The following is a 14,396-nucleotide window of genomic DNA, read 5'->3' on the forward strand; positions in this document are numbered from 1 at the left end:
AAATTTTCATTTTCTTTTTTTCCCCCTACTTTCTTTATAGAAACAAGGATCAGGTATAACGCTTTCTGGATAAGTATATACCAAGGCTTTGTAAACCGGGCACTTAAGATTCTCATCGTTTTACAAGAGAAAAGGTTGTCTTAACTACTTATCGCATAGGCTGCCATTTTGGCGTGCCAAATCTGTCGGTTAAGACTGATTTTCCAGATAGTGTTCCTTGGCATAATAAAACCAAAGCTATTGGGGATTCTATAAGTAACATGAAAGTATTGCTATTCTTATTTTGTAGAGCAAAAAGTAGGCTAGAAGAGTTAGAGACCTATTTGTTATTTATCCATTCATACTGTTAGTGGTATTGGCTAGTATGTGGTGGTATTACTCAACTTAAACCCAAGTTACCTGCCTCTTTGTTGAGTTGTCATAAATTAAAATCAAAACACTAAGAAAAAAGTCAACACTAGAAATACAATAGCAATTGGTAATAGTAGCACAGTGTGTAAAACTTTAGCATAAGTCATAGTATGCTTATTAGAACATTTAAAATTTAAAAAACATTTAAAATTTACTTCTCAAGGCACTTCCTAAAGGGTTTTTTTTTTTAAGATTTTATTTTATTTGAGAGGGAGAGAAAGAGAGCACAAGTTGGGGGGGGGGGTCCGGGGAGGGGTGGAGGGAGAGGGAGAAGCAGGCTCCCCACTGAACAGGGTGCCAGACACAGGATTCGATCCCAGGACTTTGGGATCATGACCTGAGCCACCCAGGTGCCCCTTAAAAGACTTGTTTTTATGTACTGGGGGAAAAAAAAAAAACTTGGCAGATTTGGCAGTCTTTAAGATATTGCTAGTACTCATGTATCAAAATGGTGACATATAAATTAGAAAATAACATTTTATATAGTTACTTGCTTTGTTAAGTTTAAGCATTTGGCGTTATTAAGATTATGTGTGTGTGTATATATATATATATATATATATATATATATATATACAGACACAAACATGCATATACAGACATATTCATGTTTATTTGTTTCATTTATAAATCTTTTTTCTGGAAAGAAGAATCATTCTTTGTTTACGAAGTTACTATCGACTGACTGTTGGGATGACAACAGAGGAATATTTGAAATACAACCTAAGTATTATTATAGAGGACATACTCAGTACTTTGAAGACTGCCTAATAAATTAGTGTGCATTTGTTGACAGGTAATAGATCATTCTACAAACTTGTTATTAGATATTGTTATTCATCCAGTCAAACATTTATGAATAGTCTATCATAATCAGTGTATTCACACCCCACATCCAACCCATCACAAATAATTTTATCTCTACTTCCAGAATATGTAGATGCTAAATGTAACTACTTCTCACTACCTTTATCACTACTTCCTTATTTCAGAAACTTATTTTACCTTCTTAGAGACACCTTCCCTGTGCATTGTATCTAAAATATGCCCACATTCTTCCCCATTGTTCCACTTAATTTTTTTTCACTAGCATTTTCTCCTTTTTGATATTATATCTTTTTAAAATTTATTATTACCTATGTTTTATTGTTTTCCTCCTGATTAGAATGTAAGTACCGTGAGGGCGAGGAGTCTGTCCTTCTTATTAATTTGATGGTCTCCAAATGTAGAACAATGCCACAATGCCTGGCTTAACTTAGGTTTTCAGGAAAATGAATGTAGGAAGGAATGATTGCTGTGGAGATATAGGAACATGGTGTTGACCATACGCACCAGGGTCAAGTATAGTACCTTAACACATTTTTGTTTGATGCATTTTTCAAAATTAGGGAAAGAATGAATGAATGAGTGAGTGCAGAAATTAGGCTTTGGTAGTCCATTTTGCGAAACTGTTTGTCATTATCTTGTAAAATTGAACATACATGTGCCTTGTAACCCAGAAATCCCACTTCTCGGTATATACCCAGCAGACATACAGATACATGTTCCCCAAAAGACATGAACAGTGTTGTTCATAGCAATACTCTTCATGAGAGCCCCAATATAGAAACTAACCTAATGCCGACAAACAGTAGAATGGATAAATACATTGTAGTATGGTGATACAATGAAATACTATACATCAATGGCAGTATAAGAACTACAGCTGTATTTAACACTATGGATGAATCACATAAATACAGTGTTGAGTGAAAGAAGCCAAAGACAAAAGAACACGTTACATAATTTTACTTATATAAAGTTCAAGTCTGTGTTGTTAGATGTCAGGGTAGTATTTACCCTTGAAGACACAGCACTGGAAGGGGACATAAAGAGAAACTTCTAGGGTGCTCTAATGTTTTGTACCTTAAAGATATGTTTTATATTGAAAGGTATTACAACACAGTGATCCCAGCCTTAGAAGAACTAATTTAATAAAGGAGCAACAAACCAGCACTAGGCTGATTAAAATAAATGATGTATAAAGTGCTTTCAGTATGCAGAGGATGGAATTACTAATTTTATTGAGGTGTGTGTGAAAAGATGACATTGTAAGTACTTTTAATGTCTTTAATATTGTGCCAAATGTTTTTATAGCATAAAACTTAGAAGTACTTTTCTTTTTAATCAATAGAATCCTCAAAACCAGGTAAGTTTGTGTTGAATAGGCCAAGGACTTTTTAACAGATATTGTCCTAACTAGTGGTGAAACTAGAACATTTCCTAAGAGGGAGAAATTATATTTCCAGACTTAAAAGCTCAATTTTTTAAATGTTTAAGTTATAGCAACTTGAAAATGACCATTAAAATATGTAAATACCGGGCGCCTGGGTGGCTCAGTCAATAAGTGTCTGCCTTTGGCTCAGGTCATGATCCCAGGGTCCTGGGATCGAGTCCCACATCGGGCTCCCCGCTCTGCGGGAAGCCTGCTTCTCCCTCTCCCACTCCCCCTGCTTGTGTTCCTGCTCTCGCTATGTCTCTCTCTGTCAAATAAATAAATAAAATCTTAAAAAAAAAAAAAGTAAATACCATCACAATACAGTGTCAGCATTAAGAAAAATAAATTTTTATATCAGTAATAAATTTCATTGATGAACCAATGGAGTATCAGGTAACAAACATGGATGAGATAGCATTTGGCATACCCATCAAATTGACAAAAATGGAAAGGTCTGATACTGCCAAGTATTTATGTAGAGAAATGAGAGCTCTTTATACATTTCTGGTGGCAAAGTAAATTGGTATAGGCAGTTTAAAAAGCAATTACCTAACACCTAGTAATTTTGGAGATGCACAACCCTATGACCCTGAAGTTTATGCCTCCATGTGTCAACACCAGAAAGTATTATATATATATATAGGATGATCATTATACTTGTAATAGCGACAAAGTGAAACAATATGATGGCCTCTTCTAAGCAGATGATTAAAGGGGTTTCTTTGTACCCTGAGATATAACAGTCAAAATGAAAAATTTGACTTCTATATTACCAACATGGATAAATTTCAAAAAGCAGTGCTGATTTTTTTTAAAGCAAGTTGCAAAATGTAATATACAGTTTGGTAACAATTATTTTTTTAAAAGATTTATTTATTTGAGAGAGAGAGAGTGCGCACATGTGGGGGGGGACAGAGGAAGAGAGAGAATCCTCAAGCAGACTGCCTGCTGAGCATGGAGCCTGACTAGGGGCTCGATCTCATGACCCTGAAATCATGACCTGATCCAAAGTCAGGAGTTGGATGCTGAACTGACTAAACCACCCAGGCATCCCAATTTTGTAAAATTTTAAAACAAAACAGTAGTATACTTCTTTTATATAATAAAAGTAGCAAGTGTGAAACTGTTCTCATAGCCCATAAAGTATCTCTACAGAGAAAATAAAATGGTATAGGTTCCTTTCTTTTTGCAAAGATTTGACTAGAGATTTAGGGGATGAAAAGTAAAGTATAAAATTTACTGTTATTTGAAATTGCCATTAACTTAGAAAAATTTCAGTTTATTGCCTGATATATTACCAGGAGATCATGTTAAGTATAAGAATTTGGTAATAATTATTATTGAGCTTGCTATTTTTACTCATTAGTAATTCATATAAGTTTGTGTAAGGAATTGTAGTAAGGTTCAAATCGCATATACAGACATTTTTTAATTGCTTTTTAAAATATATGCAAAATTTTAAATACATGGATTTTGAAGATCAAAAAAGGTTCAGCTATCTCTATTTTAAACTATATTTTAGGGCCGCCAGGGTGGCTCAGTCAGTTAAGCGTCTAACTTTTGATTTTGGCTCAGTTCATGATCTCAGGGTCCTGGGATCGAGCTGGAGCCGCAGACCCCTCGGGGCTCGGGGCTCAGGGCTCAGAGCTCAGGGCTCAGTGCTCAGCAGGAAGTCTGTTTGAGATTCTCTCTGTCCCTCTGCTCCCCACCCCCCAAGCCCTCATGCGCTTGCTTGCTTGCTCTGTCTTTCTCTAAAATAAATAAATAAATCTTAAAAAAAAAAAAAAAAAAAACAAAAACGAAAAACAAAAACTACATTTTAAACACACACAATCAACAACTCAAGATAATTATATTATACAGTGGTATTAAAGATTGTGTTATACAATGGTATTTAAAACTTGAAATATACACAGAAGACAATGATGTGTGGCGGCTGAGGGACACACATGGATCAGATAGAACTGCATTTGAATTCTAACCCTGGCAAGTTAACTTAGCTTTCTCTGGTTTTCTTATGACTTGTTAGTGATAATTCCCATTTCAGTGTGTTGATTAAATGAGAATATATGTAAACCACCTCAGTACAGGGCCTCCTACCCAGCATACTTAGTTAACCATCAGTGTATTAATTCTAACTTCTTTCTCCTGAAAAAAAATCTGGGAAATACCATTTGGATTTCTGTTCAGCTCTCCAAAGTTGACTTGATCCGTAATGTCACTCAGAGTAATATAAATAGCGCCTAGAGTGGGGCAACCGTCTGTAGCAGTGGTTTGATGAAGAAATACGGTCAGAGTTCCAATTTGAGAACCCAGAAACTACTTTCCCCGCATAGAGTTCTAGGAATAGAAGCAGGAATCCCCTCTGCAGGCACCCTTCTACTCCTTCTACTTGAGGAGTAGGAGTAAATAAACCCACACACCTAAGCCAGTGGTGGTGGCTCTGGTTACCTGGGGCTGGAGCTTTTTGCGCTAGCAAGGAGCTTGAAGATGAGAAATGAGGTTCCAGTGATGGGGAGGTGCTGAAACAGCATGCATGTGCTCGTTGGGGCAGATGGATAAAGGAGAGTGTAAAGTGGGGGCCGGGGTGATCAGTGTAATAGAACTTCTGATTTAAAAAAACAATACCAAACATACCAACTATATACTATTTCAAGAAATTATTCTTGGTATTTTGTTGAAATTAGATAATGAATTCATCACATTTTATAATCCCAACCTTGTTTAGTTTAAGAGAACTAACTGGATTTCCAGGTTTGTCTTCGTGTGACATAAGTCAGTACAAACAGTGAAGGCTGTCTATCAGCAAACCATGTTAGAACTTTAATGATTATAGGAATTGAAGAATACTGGAAATATATCTGATACTTCTAACTACTTGTTTTAGGGTACCCATAATAAAACTTCAGCCATGTAGTTCTTTGTGGTCAGTATTTTTAGAAATAAACTTAGTGTGGGGTGCCTGGTGGCTCAGTCCGTTAAGCATCCGATTCTTGACTTCTGCTCAGGTTATGGTCTCAGGGTCAAGAGACCACTCACAATCTCTCTCTCTCTCTCTCTCAAATAAAAATAAATAAATCTTAAAAAAAACGCAAAAACCTGTTTCTATGAGAACATCAGATTTGTCTTATGTTTCCACTGAAAGCACAAAAAAAACCCTTTCTGGTCCATGTAAGCATTGTACACACATAGACATTACATGTGGTTTATGTGATCAGCTTTTTCTCATTTTTGTAATGCAGATAATTGAGACGTGAGTAAAATAATTTTCTGAATTAATAGAAACACAACAGGAAATATTACAAATAAAAACTCTAAAAATTCAAATTTTCTCCTCGATGTGAAATCTGATCAGTTTGCTGTCTATTCTTTTTCCAATAATAAAAACTTTATGTAATGGTTGAAAATATGTATCGAAAGAAAAAGGATTTCCTTAATGTTAATATGCTTCTTTTGTATGTAAAACCATTGTATCCAAAAATATTGGACACTGTGTTCTTTTAGGATTAAACCTCTAATCTGTCTAAACTGCAGAAAATTATCAGTGTTGTAATGGTCTGCAGAACAACTGTCCCCTTGATATTAAATTCCGTAAATGTTAAAGCTTTTCCTTTCCCACAGGAGGCAACCTCAAGAGCTGCTTTTCTATTCTAATCTCGATAGTAAGAAGGGAAAAACTGTTTTTCTTCTAGGCACTCAGTTTGTCTTCCAATATTTATACCAAAATTTTCCTCACAAAGGAAATCTTTAATTAAAAAAAAACTCCGAATTGATCTACAAATAATTAGGAAATATTAAAAATACCGATTATAAACAAATGAGAATAAGGGAAAAAGCCATTTATTTTTAAACTAAATGCTATACCTGCATTAACAAAATATTGAATATAATCTTCACCAGTGTCTTTTTAACTTGGCCATAATGCATCAGTACTAGCTGTAACACTGAAAATATTCAGAGGTTATTATCTTTAATGTAAATAAACTTTCTTTGTATACTTCCATCTTTATATGTTGCTGACTACACAGATAATAGAACTATATAAAGCATCATTCACATTTTATCAATCACATTCATTGACACTGCGTTTGCATTGAAATATGAATTCACATTTTTTAAAAAAGGAATACAACATATTATGGAAAGGCTACACATTTTCTGGACTGTAAAATTAAAATGAGACTGATAAACCCACATGGTGTCTTCATCCCTCCTGAGGTATGTGCTGTCTATCAAGGAAATGAGATGGCAGACCTCTGAAGGGGTTATGAATCCACTGGTCCTTAATCTTTGTGGATTTGTAGACTTGACAGTACTCATAAATGCTGCAGAACTCTTGTCAGAAAAAAGTGTGTGTGCACATAGACACAAAATGTAGCAGACAATTTTAGGAGCTTCACAGACCTTCTGAACACAGAACCCATACCCTTACATAAACACCTGATATTCACTGGCTATTTGCATGGTGACCCAAAGGTCTGGGGCCTGTGATCCTTTGTCATTTTGCTGGGGCACACATTTGAGTCACACTAAAATAAAGCTGGAAGGCCGATGTGAAGCAACAAGTCAGCCGGTTAGTGGAGGAGCCTGGCATTCACATCTCAGTTTGACTCTGGCAGCTTTACAACTCATCATTAGCAGAATAATTATCAAGAAGTGCTTAAATGGTAATTATTAAGGTATTCTGAAGGTCTCTGAATTTCTCATAATAAAAAGGGTTCACTCTGCTTTCGTATATCCTAAGGCTCCGCAACAAGTTATACCACAATTATTCTCTAAAAGAAAGCAGGCTTATAAAAAAAAAAAACACCATAAAAATAAATAAAGTGTATTATCACCATAGACAGTCATTTATTAACAGATTTATTAAATCCCTAGTCACTGTGTAGTTTACAAAAATAAAAAAGATACATACTCAATCTTCTAAGAGCATTCAATAATATGCACTAATTTTATATTTTTTAAGATTTATTAGAGAGAGAGCGTGCATGTGTGCACATGGGAGCGAGGGAGGTGTAGAGAGAGAGGGAGAGACAGAATCTCAAGCAGATTCCCCACTGAACTGGGAGCCAGATTTGGGGCTCGATCCCAGGACCCTGAGATCATGACCTGAGCTGAAACCAAGAGTCAGCTGCTTAACTGACGGAGCCACTCAGACACCCTATCATAGAAGTGATTTTAGAACATTAGGTAATGTATTTATTGAAGACCCATATTTTCACCAAATTATTATAAACAGCATAATTAAACACCAGTACATTTTATACATGTCTAGCATGGAACTTTCTAAAGTGCATATAAATTAAACATACCAGTTCTGAATTGTAATTTTGTTCAAGTTTTCATTCTTTTATAATTCCTGCATTATAAGCTGAAGTAGCAAAAAAGTGAAAACTTTTAAATTAGGTTTGTAAGATTCACAAAGATTTGGGGAGGGATAGGTTTTAATAGATCCTTTTAAAGATACTTTTGACTACACACCGTCATTCAATAGCCGTTAAGAAACAATGACATATATTTTTACAAAAGAGTTTTTTAATTCTGAAAGTAATAGATGACCATTATAGAAGATTTAGAAAATACTGGCAAGTATAAAGAAGGAAAGAAAATCCCCCCAATTCCACCACCCCAAATCAACCATTCTTAACAGTAAACTCATTACAAATACTACTGTGTAGATTTCAGTTGTTTACAAATTTATACCATTGAAAACAGTTTTGCCTTGCACAGTTTCTAAGCATACTTACTAATGAAAACACCACACAATTTTCTAAGTAAGTTGACCCAACTTAGTAAACAAAATTAACAGGTTTTTATTTGGACCTTAAGGACAGTACATGGGCTTACTGTTGGAGTTTCCCTGATGTAGGTTTGGCATATGTTTTCTGGAAGCAGGGAAAGTGGAGTCATAGGTGTAGGAAGCAGTCTCTTGTGAGATAGGGTAGAACAAAGAATAAACACTTGGAGAACCCTTTAGGGCCAGTTCTAGAGTAATAAGGGCTCAAAAAAAAACTTGCATTCGGTTTTTTGTCATGAGGACATTTTAACTTGCCTTGACTAGGGCCTTGACTCTCCCCTGATATGAACCTTTTTAGAGAGTGTTGTGGACTCACTTGTTTCTCCAAAATTCGTATGCTGAAGCCCTAGCCCCTGATGTGATTGCATTTGGAGATAGGTCCTCTAAAGAGGTAATTAAGGTTAAATGAGGTCATAAGGGTAGGTCCCTAATCCAATATGACTAGTGTCCTTTTATGAAGGGGAGGAGACATGAGGGATACATTTGCACAGAAGAGGCCACATGAAGACAAAGCAAGAAGGCGGGGTGACCTGTAAGCCAGGGAGAGAGGCCTCGGTAGAAACCAACTCTGTTGGCACCTGATCTTGAACGTCTTCCAGAGCTGTGAGAAAATAAATTTCTGTTGTTTAAGCCATCCAGTGTGTGGTATTTTGCATGGCAGATCTCGCAAACTAATACCGAGAATAAAGCTTTTTTTTTTTTTTTTTTAAGGAAAAGTGTGGTAGGTAGAATCACGGTCCCCCAAAATATCAGGTAATAATCCCTGGGCATTGTACATATTATCTTAAAAGGGAAAGTGTCTTTTCAGATTTGATGAAGTTAAGGATCTTGAGATGGAGAGAATATTCTGGAATACCTGAGTAGGCTCTAAACATAATCACAGATGTCCTATGAGAGGCAGAGGAGATTTGACAGACCTACATTGGAGAAGTTGATGGGATCCCTAAAGATAGGGCCACGAGTCAAGAAATGCTGAAGTAGATTCCCAGAGAGCACAGCCCTGCGGACACTAAGGGTTTGCCCCAATGCCACTGTCTGCAGACCTTGTGAGTAAATACATTTCTCTTGTTGAAGCTATCAAGTTGGTGGTGATTTGTTACAGCAGCCATAGGAAGCTAAACAAACAGCAACTAAACACACCAAGTCCTTTTAGCATCTTTCCTTGTAACATTAGGGTTTTGTATCAGATGCTCTTGGCTTTTTATTTTATGAAATAATGAATTATATTGATTATTTTTCTATTGTTGAACCATCAAGTTATTCTTGGATAAACTCTACTCAATTCTGTGTTATATTTTGTTTTTTAATATCCCGGTGGGTTTGATAATATTTTGTTTATTGTTTAGCATTTTTTTTCTGTATTAAGGAATGAAATTGGGCTCTAGTTTTCCTTGTTGATGCTGTCTTTGTTGTAAGGCTTTGATCTTAAGGTTATGTCAAATTTATTTGAATATGTAGCCTGAGCCCAGATTATGCTAACTTTGGAAGCCAGGCAAACAAGCTGAAGCTTCTTGTGATAGGCATTTGGGAGCTGTTGCTGGTTCTTAAGCAGTAGAGACTTCATAAACGGGGCAAGGGGTAGGTACTAAGACATAACAGTGGAGCCAGAGTCACCTATGATTACCTGTAGAACATTATCAAGTCATACAGTTTCAGATAACAAATCCAGGTATTGAGTTTCTCAAACATACTCCCCTCCATTCATGTTCTTAGGAGTGAAGACTTAATGTGCGTTACAGGGCATTCAGTCAGGAAGCAAAAGAATTCTAAGGCACTAGAGAATGTCCTAGTGGGTGACCAGGAGTTGACCATATTTATCTCTGCCTTGTGATTCTTTCATTCCATTCTGTTCTTACCTGGAAGAGGTAGCCATCATAGACTAATAAACTTCGGGAATGTTAGGGGATGATAGGAATGTATTTGTATGGATCACAGTTTCTGAGCAGATGGCCTTGGCCTGTGGTGGGAGAGAGACAAGTAGGGTTATTGCTAAGGATCCATTGACCTCTGTTTAACCCAAACATTATCTAAACACTGAAAAAATAATATAGCATACATCTGTTATTTCAGATTTTCAGATATACTCAATTATTTCATAATTCGTCTACATCACCAGCTGAACAATTAGGTGTTGGAATTTGTGGTACATTTGGTTGTTACTGTTTTTAAGCAACAGGTACTAAGAGTGTATACTCTTGTCCTGTGGGAATCTGTAAAGGGTCTTGTTTTTGTTTTGTTTTTTTAAAGAGACTGTCTTCTAAACACCAACCCCTTCATCTTCCTGCTGAGGCTATTCCTGGTGATAGATACTCATGTTTACACAGCTAGTCAGTCACAGATTCCTTGTAAGAGCCTGTGTTTCCAAGATTCCTTAGAAATGCTATGAAAAAGACTCCTAAGCTTTACAATACTAATTACTGGTGTTGAACTTTGAAGAAGTATAGATACCTGCCTCTCTTGACCGTGGGCTATGTATAGATTGAAAGTTCTATCATTGCTTTCGGAAAGTTACAGGATAGCTTCTGTTTTTATAAAATTGTTCTTAAATTAAAAAAAATTTTTTTATGTACTTTTCAATTTAGTAAGCTATGTTTGAGGTGGCTCTGCTGGTTGTTTCAGATGTTACGTTTTAGTTCTAGTCTCTGTTCTCAGGGTAGATTTTTGGAATCCTTTATTTTCTGAGATTTTTTTCTGACCAGAGGAAAAATAACTAGATAGATAAATAAGTAGATGGGAAAACAGACAGTTCAACCAGAAAACAAAAATAAAACCAAATCTGCACAGCAGGTTTGTGAGAAGATCTACTGTACTGAGTCGCTTGATAGGTGTATGTCCTTCGGTGAGCATATGGGCATGGGGATGGATGCCTGGTGCACCAGCCAGCATTGATTAAGGATGTGAATATGTTCCAAATAGATGTGTGATCAAGGGAAGAAAACTCGTTAATGCTCCCTGGGGTATTAAGGAGTTGGGGGAAGATGCAGAGTATAATTAAGAAGAAATTGTGGTGTCTGTCTAGGGATAATTAAGTTCAATTTAAGCCTGTTATTCTATTTTCGTGAAAATGTTCCTGAAGTAGAAAAGAATAAATAGTAAGACAGTTTATGTGGATCTTAAAGAAAAGTTAGTTTTGACAGTTGCAATTAAATTTTAATAGTTTAATTTGGGAATCTACTTATCCTGAAATCTCTGTTGGTAAAAACATGGAAACTTGTAATACAGGTTAGAATTATTTCGGTTAACAATTATGGTTTCTGTACCCATTAGACTATAAAACTCTTATATTCCAAAGGATTTTAAATTGACTCATTGAGTTATCTAGTTAAATGGGAATATGCTGTTAAAAGTAGAATAGAGTCTCCTTGTAGTCATAAAGTTGACACAATGCTTTATGAGCAAATTTAATGTTCTATTCAGGAACATGAGGTTGGACAGAAAGATAACCTTACAAGAAATTATCTCAGTTATTCATTCTGACCTTTTGTTCACAAAAGAAACTAGAATTCAAAAGAACACAACATTTTTTTTTAACATTACACTTCTTTTAGTTGATTGGTATCTGCAGATTGCTCTTAATTAGACTATATAAAATATTAATAGCACTTTGTGTTACTTTAGTTTTGTGTGTTTGTTACTCCTTTCAGGTTGACATCTTTCACCATATTTTTGCTGTCCCCCTGTAGATTATACATTACAAGTCTTTATAGGAATCAGATGTATTCTATATTAAATGATTTTTTTTAAAGATTTTATTTATTTATTTGATAGAGAAAGACAGTGAGAGAGGGAACACAAGCAGGGGGAGTGGGAGAGGGAGAAGCAGACTCCCCGCTGAGCAGGAAGCCCGATGCGGAGCTCGATCCCAGGACCCTGGGACCATGACCTGAGTGGAAGGCAGACACTTAATGACTGAGCCACCCAGGCGCCTCTAAATAATACCTTTTTTTAAGGGGGGAAAAAAAAAAACAGGAGAAAATATGAAGAAATGAAGTCTAGGAACTACTTTGGAAATGTCGGTAATGAGGAGTGCAAAATAAGTTAAATCTATATACCAAGGAAAAGAGATTTCACTACAAAATAATACGTGAAGCAAGAAATCACGAGTATGCTTACCCATATTTTACCTGAATGCCATTTATTTAACAGATATTTATTGAGTTCCAAACTAGATGCTAGAGCCTTTCCTAGGCTCTGGGAATATATTTGCCAATACTGGAGTCATATGTGTCATTTGTAATTGGATGTTCTAGGAGTTCTTCTTTTTTTTTTTTTTTAAGATTTTATTTATTTATTTGAGAGAGAGAGAGAATGAGAGACAGAGAGCATGAGAGGGAGGAGGGTCAGAGGGAGAAGCAGACTCCCTGCCAAGCCAAGCATGGATCGATGCGGGACTCGATCCCAGGACTCCAGGATCATGACCTGAGCCGAAGGCAGTCGGTTAACCAACTGAGCCACCCAGGCGCCCGGATGTTCTAGGAGTTCTGAGAAGGAAAGCCCGCGGTACCTGCGGAGGCAGTGCCAGGAGCCTTAACCTAGAGCAGGGGACCAGGGGACTTCAGGGGAGATCTAAGCTGGGACGTGGACTGAAACTGTACGGTTACATCAGGGCCAGGGAGAGAGAAGGGGTTTGCAGAGAATGTGGTAGGCAGTGAGAATAGCATGTTCAAAAACCCTGAAGAGATATGATGTACTGTAGGGAACTCAAGAAGGTCATGATCACTGGCATGCAGGCGGGGATAGGAGGCAAAGCCAGGCTGGAGTGATTCAAATAGCCACACTTGAAATCATCTGATTAACGTGAAGTACTCAGTGTCGCCTTAAGATTGGAGATACTGCCGTTGGTGTTCCTTGCCTAATTGCCTCAAGCATTTTTATGTTTCTGAGAGCTGAACTCATTGTACATATTTTTTTTTAAGGAAAGCATGTGTTAGAAGTACCGTTATTAGTCTTTGGAAGTGGTTTTACTATTAATCTATTTTTTTGTTGTGGAACATTTTAAGAACAAAGCATTTTGAGCTTCCATCTCCAGGTCTCTTTTTTACAAATTGAACTAATACTTTTTCATTGAGAAATAGTCCACAAATCTTGCTGCTCAAATAAGTCATTGATCTATATGAGGACTTTGGTAGGGAACTTGCTTAATGTTTGTTCAGTAGAATTGGAAGGATGTAGATAGGACCCACCTCTCTTTTTACTCGTCATTGTATCTCCAATGCCCAGCCATTTCCTGGTCTATCATTGATGCTCTATATTTGTTCATTGGATGAGTATGAAATTTTGCTTTTGTTTTAATGCCTGCTCAGTGTCTTATATGGTTCCATGGTTCTGTGATAAAATCTAGACCTAAGGTGGATGAAGTACTACAGTATGACTTGAGTAATTTTCTTTTAAATTTAAATATAAGATGGAGAATATTATTTTAACAGTTTGTATATCACATGAGAATTGGTATGTGAATGTTCAGCTTATGAGGCTCTTTTTGAAATCATTGTGTGATATTAAGAAGACATTCGTTGTAGAATAAAATGAATAAGAATTGTATTGTTCACGAAGTTTTATACTTTAATTGTATTGGGAATCACACAAAGCAGTTATATCTTGTAAACTATCACATTTTCATTTCTAGGGAGACTGTACGTTTTACTAGGCTTACATCAAACTTTAAAAAAAAATAAACACTTCATTTACATGCCGTAAGATTTATCCGTAAGTGTAAAATTTAATAATTTTTCACCAATTCATAGAATTGTACAACCATTACCACTGTCCAGTCTTAGAATATTTGCATCACTCTAAAAAGTTCCCTCAGGGACCTTTGTGATCAGTCCTTGTACCCAGCCCTAGGCAATTAGTGATGTGCTGTCTGTGTATACAGATTTGTCTTTTCTGGGGATTTCATAAATATGTGGTCTCTTGTGTCAGAATTCTTTC

The 14,396-nt window shown here is 36.3% G+C and overlaps 1 protein-coding gene and 1 long non-coding RNA gene across 3 annotated transcripts in view; both read left to right on the plus strand.

Annotated features, from left to right (window-relative positions):
• The window catches only part of COMMD10 (COMM domain containing 10), a 204,101-nt gene that overhangs the window by 105,262 nt on the left and 84,443 nt on the right, over positions 1 to 14,396 (plus strand). The gene's annotated exons all lie outside the window — the stretch shown is intronic.
• LOC118016551 lies at positions 975 to 2,747 on the plus strand. Its single transcript, XR_004680854.1, has 2 exons — positions 975 to 1,207; positions 2,343 to 2,747. It is a non-coding gene; the product is annotated as an uncharacterized LOC118016551 (long non-coding RNA).

The sequence above is a fragment of the Mirounga leonina genome, unplaced genomic scaffold (assembly GCF_011800145.1).
Source record: "Mirounga leonina isolate KUSES-001 unplaced genomic scaffold, KU_Mleo_1.0 Mir_168, whole genome shotgun sequence".
NCBI lineage: Eukaryota > Metazoa > Chordata > Mammalia > Carnivora > Phocidae > Mirounga > Mirounga leonina.